This window comes from Squalius cephalus, assembly GCF_949319135.1.
Source record: "Squalius cephalus genome assembly, chromosome: 1".
NCBI classification, from domain to species: Eukaryota; Metazoa; Chordata; class Actinopteri; order Cypriniformes; family Leuciscidae; genus Squalius; species Squalius cephalus.
Window position 1 is genome coordinate 69,212,516 of NC_137122.1, and position 10,844 is coordinate 69,223,359.

At 37.2% G+C, this 10,844-nt stretch overlaps 1 pseudogene across 1 annotated transcript; it reads left to right on the top strand.

Moving 5' to 3' along the window:
- The first annotated feature begins 1,408 nt into the window (after nucleotides 1–1,408).
- On the top strand, nucleotides 1,409–10,567 carry LOC307162009 (trace amine-associated receptor 13c-like; annotated as a pseudogene). Its single transcript has 3 exons — nucleotides 1,409–1,805; nucleotides 5,358–5,827; nucleotides 10,386–10,567. The product of its transcript is annotated as a trace amine-associated receptor 13c-like (transcript).
- The last annotated feature ends 277 nt before the right edge of the window (nucleotides 10,568–10,844 follow it).

A 10,844-nucleotide genomic window follows, 5' to 3' on the forward strand; every position in this document is an offset into this window, starting at 1 on the left:
GCATCAAATTCAAGTCACTGACGTTTGGCTACAGAACATCCACTGGTTCTGCTCCCTTTTACTTTAACTCTTTACTTCAGACTTACGTGCCATCCAGGAACTTGCGCTCTGCAAGTGAACGGCGTCTTGTGGTGCCATCTCAAAGAGGCACAAAATCTCTTTCTCGGACCTTTACCATGACTGTTCCCTGCTGGAGGAATGATCTGCCTAACTCAACCAGAGCTGCTGAGTCCATAGCCACTTTCAAGAAACGGCTGAAGATGCTTCTTTTTCGACAGCACTTGATCCAGTAATACTAACACTTTCTCTACTACTCTATTCTATTCTGTTCTATAAATGTAAAAAAAAAAAAAAAAAAAAAAAAAAAATTCTGCGTTAGATTAAACTGAGAAGGAGCACTTGCATTTTGTTGTCCTACTGTTAGTTTAACTGCTTCTATTGTTCTCATTTGTAAGTCGCTTTGGATAAAAGCGTCTGCTAAATGAATAAATGTAAATGTAAATGTAAAACAAATCACTAGCCATGTGCTAACACAAAACGAGACATGACCATGCAGCCAATGATAAACACAAGCAGCATGAAACAGGGCCCACAGTCAAGACAAAACAGGAGTGTCAGGGCTCTATCACAAAACCAACAAATAGACTAGACAGAAGTGATAGAACCCTGACATCTGTATTGTAAAAGCCCTCGCACTCATGTCTTACCAAACAGGTAAGAGATATTTTGTAGAATGTGGGTAACCAGACAGTTTCGCTTCCCACTGACTTTTATTGTATTTTTTTGTCCATATAATGGATGTCATTGGGAACTGAAACCTTTTTATTACACATATGTTCAATTCAATAGCTTTTTCACTCTACAGTATAAAGATTATTTCACCATTTTTGATAATGTGTTCTGTATACGGGACAGTTATTGTCCACCTATTACATTGCAATAGTTATTTTACAGGGTAAACTGGGAGGGTTATGGACAGCTCAAGCATTCTTGAGTTCCAGTGGGTGACATAACCCCTTTATTTCTGGACCCCATTCCTAATTCACAGAAATCATCTTAACCACACCAAGGGCCCCCTCAGATGAGTTCCAGGAGCCGCTCAAATGAAGGGTGATCTACAGTGGCTGATTACTGATTAAAGCAAAAACCACCACACCTGTGTTCAGTTCAGTTCTACCTGTGCTTTACTTTCATGTGGAAATCCTAAACTATACCAAGACAGCAAAGACAGTCAAAAAATGACCACTGTAAGAGAATTCTAATCTGGACTGAAGAAATTAATTGCATTTCAAAGCTAATGTTAAAAAAACAACTTATAATAAAAAAAAAAACATTTGAATGTTACATCATCAGTGGGCAGTAGATGGGGGGGCCGTCTGATCCAGACTCTGTATAAATTATAGGACAAGAAAGAGAGCAGAACAAACTCCTAACATGAGGAGACTCACTCATGGCCTATGAGACAGAGGATCATGAGACTCAATACTGCTTTCCTGCCGTCAACTCATCATGTATCAAGGGAAAACGCTCTAAATATGAATACAATATCATGTATGTGTTTGTATCATTGCTGTCAGCATGGACTGTGTTTCTGAACCTGCTGGTGATCATCTCCATCTCTCACTTCAAGAAGCTTCACACTCCAACAAACCTGATTATTCTCTCTCTGGCTGTGGCCGACATGCTTATGGGAGTTCTTTTACCCGTAGAGGGCACAAGGCAGATTGAGACGTGTTGGTACTTTGGAGACACTTTCTGTAGACTGTTTATGATAATCCTTGGATTGGTTTTCTCAGGATCTCTCAGTAATTTAGTTTTAATTCTTTCTTTCTTTCTTTCTTTATTTATATAGCACAAGTAAACACAACCAACGTTGACCACTGTGCTTTACATAAAATACACAGAAAACAGAAAGACAGAAACATAATATAATATAAAACCTCGTCAAAAAAAAAAAATCAAGGAAATGCCTGTTCGAGAAGATATAACTTTAGTTTGTGCTTAAACTCAAGTAAGGAGGTCAGTGTTCTCAGGGAAATTGGGAGGGTATTCCACAGCCTAGGACCCACAACAGCAAAAGCACGATCACCTCGCGATTTCAATCGAGAATGAGGCTGGGACAGATTTCGACTGCTGGAGGAACGTAAACACCTAACAGACACATTTGCTGTCAAAAGTTCAGATAAATATGAAGGGGCGAGACCATTTAAGGTTTTAAAAACAAACAGCAATATTTTAAAATCGACCCTATAACGCACCGGCAGCCAGTTTAGCGACCGTAAAATTGGCGTGATGTGTTCACGTTTGCGGAGCCCGGTTAAGAATCTGGCAGCAGCGTTTTGGACCATTTGCAGTCTAGTAATAGAAAACTGCGGCAATCCCACATATAAGGAATTGCAATAATCAAGACGGGATAGCACGAAGGCATTTAGTACTCTTTCAAGCTCGTTCGACGATAAAAAAGACTTGGCCCTGGATAACAACTTTAGGTGGTAAAAACAGGATTTGACCACTGTGTTAATATGTTTATCAAGCTTAAGGGCGGAATCTAGGGTAATTCCTAAACTCTTAACAGTAGGTTTGATCTCAAAATAAATATTTTCCGCATTAAGCAATGTTTCCTCATTTTCTACTGGAGGCCCAAATACAATAGCTTCAGTTTTACTAGCATTTAAGAGTAGAAAATTAGTAGACATCCAGGACTTGATCTCATTTAAGCACAAATAAAGGTTTTCTAGACCCTTTGTGTCAGTACGTTTAAAAGGCAGATAGATTTGAGTGTCGTCTGCATATAGATGAAAAGACACTCCGTGTTTCCTAAAAATAGAGCCAAGTGGCAACATGTATAATGAGAACAGAGTAGGAGCCAAAATGGAGCCTTGTGGAACACCACAGGTAAGAGGTGCTACAGACGAAAGAGAGCTTCCAATGCCAACAGAGAAAGTTCTATTTGTGAGGTACGACTTAAACCAACTGAGAGCACTTCCACGGATGCCAACAATTTGTTCAAGACGTGATAATAAAATTCTATGGTCAACAGTATCAAACGCTGCACTCAAATCTAGAAGAATTAAAATAACAGAATCCCCTGAGTCAAGAGAAAGTAAGATATCATTCAAGACTCTTAATAAAGCAGATTCCGTACTGTGGAGCAACCTAAAGCCAGACTGGAATTTTTCAAGAATACTGTTCTCATCAAGAAAACTCTGCAGCTGCATTAACACAGTTTTCTCTAGGATCTTGGATATAAAAGATAGATTTGAAATGGGTCTAAAATTTGATAGATCATTAATGTCCGAGTTTGGGTTTTTCAATACAGGTTTCACTGTAGCATGTTTGCAGAGGGCAGGAACGGAACCTGAGAGAAGACACTTATTTATAATGGACAAAATCCAAGGCCCAATTTTGTCAAATATTTGTTTAAAAAACCATGTAGGCACAATATCATGAGATGAGACAGTAGGCTTGAGCCTAAAAACTATATCTGTCAAATTGGACATAGTAATAGGCTCAAGAGAATTTAAGAACTTGGTGGCTGTAGGAGTATCCACGAGGACAGGAGTAGCAGATACTATAGATTGTCTAATTATAACTAATTTCTCCACAAAAAATTTTAAGAAATCTTCACATGTAGAAGCTGATTCAATAAGACAATTATTACCCACAGGATTTAAAACAGAGTTTAAAACCTTAAATAGGGTCCTAGGATTATTTAAGTTTTTCGATATCAATTCTGAAAAATAATGAGACTTTGCAGTTTTAACAGCTTTTTGATAAGAAAATAAAGCTTCACGTAGTATCTCATAGGACACCTGAAGCTTATCCTTTTTCCATCTCCTCTCTGCTCTTCTGCAAAGTTGTCTTAGGTGACGCGTGGTGCTATTTAACCACGGTTCAGTTTTATTTTTCTGACATTTAAGTCTCAAAGGTGCTACCATGTCCAAAGCTTTTGTACACAGTGAATTAAATAAGCTCAATAACTCATTAATATTGACTGCATTTGAAAGGTGATCTAAAGAAAACAGTTGCTCAGCATCAGAAAAGGCAGCAGAAAAGGCTTCAACCGATGATGGACAGGATATACCTACACGTGACCATTTACTAGGTCTGACAGATGCAATGGTGTGGCATGGAAGATCAATACTAAAAACAACAGGCCTGTGGTCTGAAAAACTCAAGTCACCAATTTGGACATCAGAAATAGAAAAACCATGAGATAAAACTAGATCAAGCGTATGGCCATGTACATGGGTTGGCTGATTTACCCATTGAACAAAGTCACACGCCTCAATCAGGCTCAGAAAGTCTCTAGTTAGAGCTGAAGAGTCAGAGCAAACGTGAATATTAAAATCGCCAACAATTAAAAGTCTATTGTACTTGGGAGTGATACCCCCTAAAAAGTCTGAGAAATCATTTAAAAAATCTTTGTTTGTTTTTGGAGGCCGATACACTACAGCAATTACTAGTGAGTTTACCTGGTCTACTGAAAAAAGTTGAACTTCAAAAGTCAAATATGAATCTGTTTTCAGTAATCTACAACCGAAACTGTTTTTGAAGACAGTAGCCAGTCCTCCACCCCGGCCAGAACGACGAGGAGTGTTAAAAAAGTTAAAATTAGTGGGAGTGAGCTCCGAGAAAGAGCTAACATCATCAACAGGAAGCCAGGTCTCCGTCACAAATAAGAAATCAATGTTGCCGGCAGTTAATATGTCATTTAGTATAAAAGTTTTATTTCCCAGCGATCTGGCGTTTACTAACGTCATCTTGATTGAAACAGAGTCACTGACCGGTTGTAAAGTTTGCTGAAATACCCGTTCCAGTGAGCGCAGATGACGCTGATCAACTCCACCATGCCGCAAATAAGGGAAGCGGCGCCGCCGAAGTTGCAGTGGCGAGTCCCCAGTTAGATGAAGAATCCATTGATAGGGCGTCTCGAGAGAACGCCTCGAAATGTAGTAGCCGCGGTCCTTCCCATGGGCGCGAGCGTCCCGAAAAGGTCGACGAGCCGGTCCCGGCATCAGTCCCAATCTCAGCCTGACGGCTACGCCACCCCGTTTTCCTCTCCTCCTACGCCGCCTCACCAAAGGAAGCGAAGGCGGCAGACGACGCAACCACACGGGCAGAGCTCGCAGGAAAGGAGGCGGTGGAAAGCCGAAGCACTCAGCAGGTACATTGTTATTAGAGTAAGACTCCATTGTTGTTCTAATGTCAAACAACGTCTGTCGATCATATATAGTTAACGTTGTAACATGATAGGCAAAACTTTGATTAATTAAGGAAAGGAAATATACTATTCCAAACAGTAAGAAGGAGATCCAGAGAGCCAGACGGCCAGCCAGAAACAACGGCGCCATCAGTTCACTCTTGGTATCCAATTGCTGTTGATCGTTATGTGGCTGTGTGTCACCCTTTACAGTACCCACAGAAAATAACCACAACTAAAACTTTAGTGAGCATCTGTCTGAGCTGGGTTTGTTTTTCAACTTATACCACTACCCTTGTAATTAATAATGGATATTTTGACACTTCACTCAGAACAGACACGTGTTATGGAAAGTGTTCTCTTACGATAGGATTTGCCTGGTTTGTCACTGATCTGTTCGTGTCTTTTAGTTTTCCATGTACCCTTATCATATCTTTATATTTGAGGATTTTCTATGTAGTACATCAGCAAGTGAAAGTTATAAACTCTCTGATGAAGGGTGGTAAATGTGTAACGGGAGGTACATTGAGGAGGAAATCTGAGAATAAAGCTGCTCTGACATTAGGAATCATTGTGATAGTTTATATGCTTTGCTTTATACCATACTATATCTGTTCTACAGATGTGGCCTTTAAAAACGCGCGTTTTCTCCCGCGGCATTCGGCAATTCGTCTCGCACAGTCTCGCAGAATTCTGCAAGTGCTTTTGGGGGGCGCTACTTACAAATTCCCTCAATGTGTTTCGCTTCACAGAATATCCACCAGGTGGCGCATAAAAAACAACTTTACATTAGATTTTTCATTTTACTTCACATTATGTCATGATTGTGAGAAAACATCCACAATAAAATATAAATTATAAATAATAATAGACACAAATATTTACAGTACTGTATTATACAGACATTTGAAAATATTTGTAAATTCAAAAGGTTCATCAAAGTGTTCTTAAGACGAGAAGGGGTATTGGACAACGTTTACGAATTTTTATATATGCTTTGTCATTGCTGTGGTTTCCAGGAGATGAGTGCATGCAGAATATTTAACATTGCTTTTATTAAAACAGCAAAGTGACGTTCTTGCCAGCGCATACCTTTTTTTTGTACAACTATTAAGATGATTGTGCGTGCAATGCGCATTTAAGTGCAACAGAGAATTTAGTGTGAGCATAATACACGTGACTCTGCCTGTAAAAACCCAGCAGTATTTTTTTTTTTTTATACACAAAATCATCCTAACATAATGAAAGGCTTAAATAATGCGACTTACCCAGATTCTTAATTCCTGCAGATATTTATTGTGTGATTGTTCTTGTGAGATAATGTTGCAGCACAACGCGTTGCATTTATTTTGGGCGCATCTGATTGCCATTACAATTACATTATTAATAAATATTTTAATTGAACTGTCTATTTTTCCACGTTAGTCGCAGAATGTCCGGGGTTGGCTTGAGGTCTTGCCGACAGTTTGTAAATCTTTTAAATATTCATATTCACAAAATCCATATAAAGGGTGATCAACAGTCATGACTTCTAAAATAAAATAAAAATGGCCAGATAAGAGGTATCTGATTGACAGTTTGACAGATGTTTTAAAAATTAATTACATCATTATGGGGAAGTGGTATTAAATATTTGGTAAAACATAATAGGTCTACAATTATTTTAATTACGCATTTTGTTCAGTTTTGTTTTTACAAAATGTTCCCTGTTTTTTATATAATTAATTTAACCTGAAATGTGCGTTATATCGCCTTTTGATAATTCTTTGTTGTCGAATTTTGACACAGTTTCATTGTTTGTTCATAATAATTTGATTCATAATTATGTCATTTTTTTCTAAAAGTAGCAATATTTTAAAGAGATAAAAAGACAGAGAAATGACAGAGAAATTACGTTAGTCTGGTCACAATTATGGCCAGATCAATTAATCTATTGCAGAAATACAAGACAAAGTGCATGAGAAAATTAGAAGCATTGCAAAAGAGCACAGTTCAGATATTGTTAACTATTGAAGCGGGTTTTATACACGTTTCTGCTTTTTTTAAATTGACCATTTAAAATTGTATTCGCCAACACATCAACACGTTTTGTGATTGATTTACGGATTTATTACAGAAACTTGTCAGAAGCAAAGATATTAAGCGTCGATTTCGGTGGGGACGGTGCGGTGTACCCACCAGATTTCGTCAAAAAGTCCATAATAATAGTCCATAATAATTTGACTTTTGTTTCGATTTTTTGACCGTTTTCAGTGGTTATGAGGAGCAATATGAGACAGAAATTTGGTAATCATTGTCTGACCCATTATAATATTCATTTTATTTTATTTTTCGTGTTCGCATTTATGAGGGAAAAAACAACGTGTCAGTTCTCGGGTTACGGACGAGCGCTCTGAAAAGACTGCTTTAAAACTATCACAGAGACCTCAAACAGAACAGCTGCCTTTCTTTAAATTGAATTTCGTTTTGTATTAATTATATCTTAATTTTAATCAATGTTTCATGAACCAATTGCCTTGATTTATAAGAAGTATATAGCAGACAATCACGACATTGGAGGCGCCGGCGAGTGAACTGGAGTTCGTCTCATAAATGAACCGAAACTCAGCGTATAATGCACATTCACATTCATAGCGTATTTAGACACATTTAGACGCATTCATTACTTTTACTGGTTCTTTGTGGCAAGCTTTATGCGTGCGGTCGTGCGCTTGAGTGCGGCTATAGTAGCCTAAACGCTCATTACTTAATACAAAGCATAAGCCTTTTCCTGCATGCAATCTAATCTACTAGCCTATAATGTCAGTTGGTTATATCAACATATGTCAAATTAAGTTACACGATATCAACTTATTTTTATAAGTTATAAACATTAATTTAAAATAACTTAAAGCGTGTATAGTAGATTTGCTTAAATAGCATTTAAAACAAAGGAACTGCAAGGGATTAAAACCCCGCCCACGCTGGTGAAAACTGGAAAAACCGGTTTTCTTTTGATTCCCGGAGAGGAGATCGATTAGCATTGGGGGTTGGCAAAGAATTAGCAGACCTGGGGGGTGGGTGGTTTGTAATTTCTTGACTCTGTGTCAATTGGTAGCAGCTAAAACAAGCAGCTAAAACAAAGACTGCAATTAATTACATTTTGGAACTAACTTCCTTCATGTCGTTTTATTTATACACTGTAAAAAATTTTTTTTTTTTTTTGTAAGTAAAGTTAGCATTAAATATGTTTTACAAATAAATGGTTTACAAACTCTTGGAGGTTTGTTACCATCATTCAGAAGAGTGGTGCTTGTGTTTTACGTGATTAAATCAGGAAGATTACATTGGTTTCTTTTCAGTGTAGGACAGTTTGTCAACAAAATGCAAAAATATAGTATATTTATAAACGTCGCTAAAACAAAGAGTGAGTAAGAATTAAAAAAGTAATGATGTTTTTTATGTTTTATGCACTTTTAGTTTTGTTGCAATTTCACCAAAAGCTTATAATTAGGAAATACACACAACACGCTAAACTTATATTCTCTATATGTTAAAAATGTTGTAAAAAAAAAAATGTATTCTTATATAATAAGAATAACAATATGATAGCCTAAATTTATATTGCGCTCAAACTGATTTAGACATGGAAAGAGGAATTATTCTCAACTACCACCAATAAAGTTTTAAAATTCTTCTTTAGAAAATATTATATTTTGATGTTTCTGCGCAAGTTCAGCAGACAGTGTGGTTCGGGTTTGTTCCGATCAGAGCTCGTGAGTGGAGAGCGCATTTCTGAATATTCCGCAGGGTCGCTCGCTCAACCCAGATGTCCTGTTGCCTGGTTCGAAAATATGTGGAGTAAGGGCTCGCTGCTTCCAACTAAAAGTTTTAGTTGTTCATTTAAGTCATTCGTGGACAAATCTCCCCTTTATATTCATTTAATTACTACTTTAGCCTACAGGATAATGAGCGTTTACGTAATATAGCCGCACTCAAGCGCACGACCGCACGCATAAACTTGCCACAAAGAACCGGTAAAAGTAATGATTATGAATGCATCTAAATGTGTCTAAATACGCTGTGAATGTGAATGTGCATTATACGCTGAGTTTCGGTTCATTTATGAGACGAACTCCAGTTCACTTGCCGGCGCCTCCAATGTCGTGATTGTCTGCTATATACTTCTTATAAATCAAGGCAATTGGTTCATGAAACATTGATTAAAATTAAGATATAATTAATACAAAACGAAATTCAATTTAAAGAAAGGCAGCTGTTCTGTTTAAGGTCTCTGTGAAAGTTTTAAAGCAGTCTTTTAGTGGCGCTTTCAGGGCGCTCGTCCGTAACAGAGAACTGACACGTTGTTTTTTCCCTAATATATGCGAACATGAAAAATAAAATAAAATGAATATTATAATGTTTTTTTGTTGGATCAGACAATGATTACCAAATTTCTCTCTCATATTGTTCCTCAACCACTGAAAACGGTTTAAAAAAATCGAACCAAAAGTCAAATTATTATGGACAGAAGTTAAAAGTGGTGGGTACACAATGACCCATGACGAGTCGTCCCCACCGAAATCGATAAAGGGAAACATGATAACATAAAAAGTACTAATGCAGAAAAGCGCATTACAACCATGTTAAAGCTATTTAAAACGTTCTGATGCAAAAAGGAACTAAATGTAAAATTAGATAAACTAGTTAATGATATTGCGCAAATGCTCTCGGTCTCTTCAAAGGTCTTCGCGAATTATTGTGTTAAGACTCAGTTATCATACATCATGTCTCTTCTACTGTAAGTACATAGAAAAAAAATGATGCGCGTTTGAGTCGGATTTTTATGAGTCGGATTTTTATGAAGAATATGTGACTTTTTATGTAACTGGCAAAAGAAAACTTTGCCAATCAAACCTTGCCAAAAAGCGTGCATGTGTATGACATCAAAGTACTGCCAAAGCACCGAGAATCCCTGTCATGTTACTTCAATATCATACAGTATGCTCAGCATGATGTCGAGCACACATACAGTATTGTCGTAAGTATGGCCACATGAAACACGACTGCCATCTACAGGTTTTAGTAATTCCTGCGTCCAACACCTAATCCCCCTTCTGCAGAATCCCGCAGAATTTCGGAAGTGCTCGTGGCATTCTTCTCTCAGAGACGCGCATTTTTAAAGGCCACATCTGTATATTAGTAATCTCTTCCACAACCATAAATGTATTGACATGGGTCTTGAACACAAATTCAGGACTGAATCCACTGATCTATGCTTTATTTTATCCCTGGTTTAAAAAGACAGTTAAGCACATCTTAACTCTGAAAATATTTCAGCCAGCATCCTCTCTGGTCGATATTTTTACAGAGCATCAATTGTAATAAAACTGGTAAAGCTGTCAGTCATACAGGATATGATTATCTTTGTAGGATTTATATTTGTAATTTACACTACATTTATCTTAGTATGTAGCTTATTTCAGAGAGTATGTTTTCTGCATTTGATGTTCAATTTAACTTCTTTCCACACACATTAAAATAAATCGATTGTATTAAATTTTCTCATTTAATAAACTGAGCAAGCATCATAAATCCTCAATGTACTGTAATAAATGGTAAATGTAGATATTATGTGCTTTATGCTTAATCACTTTCATCA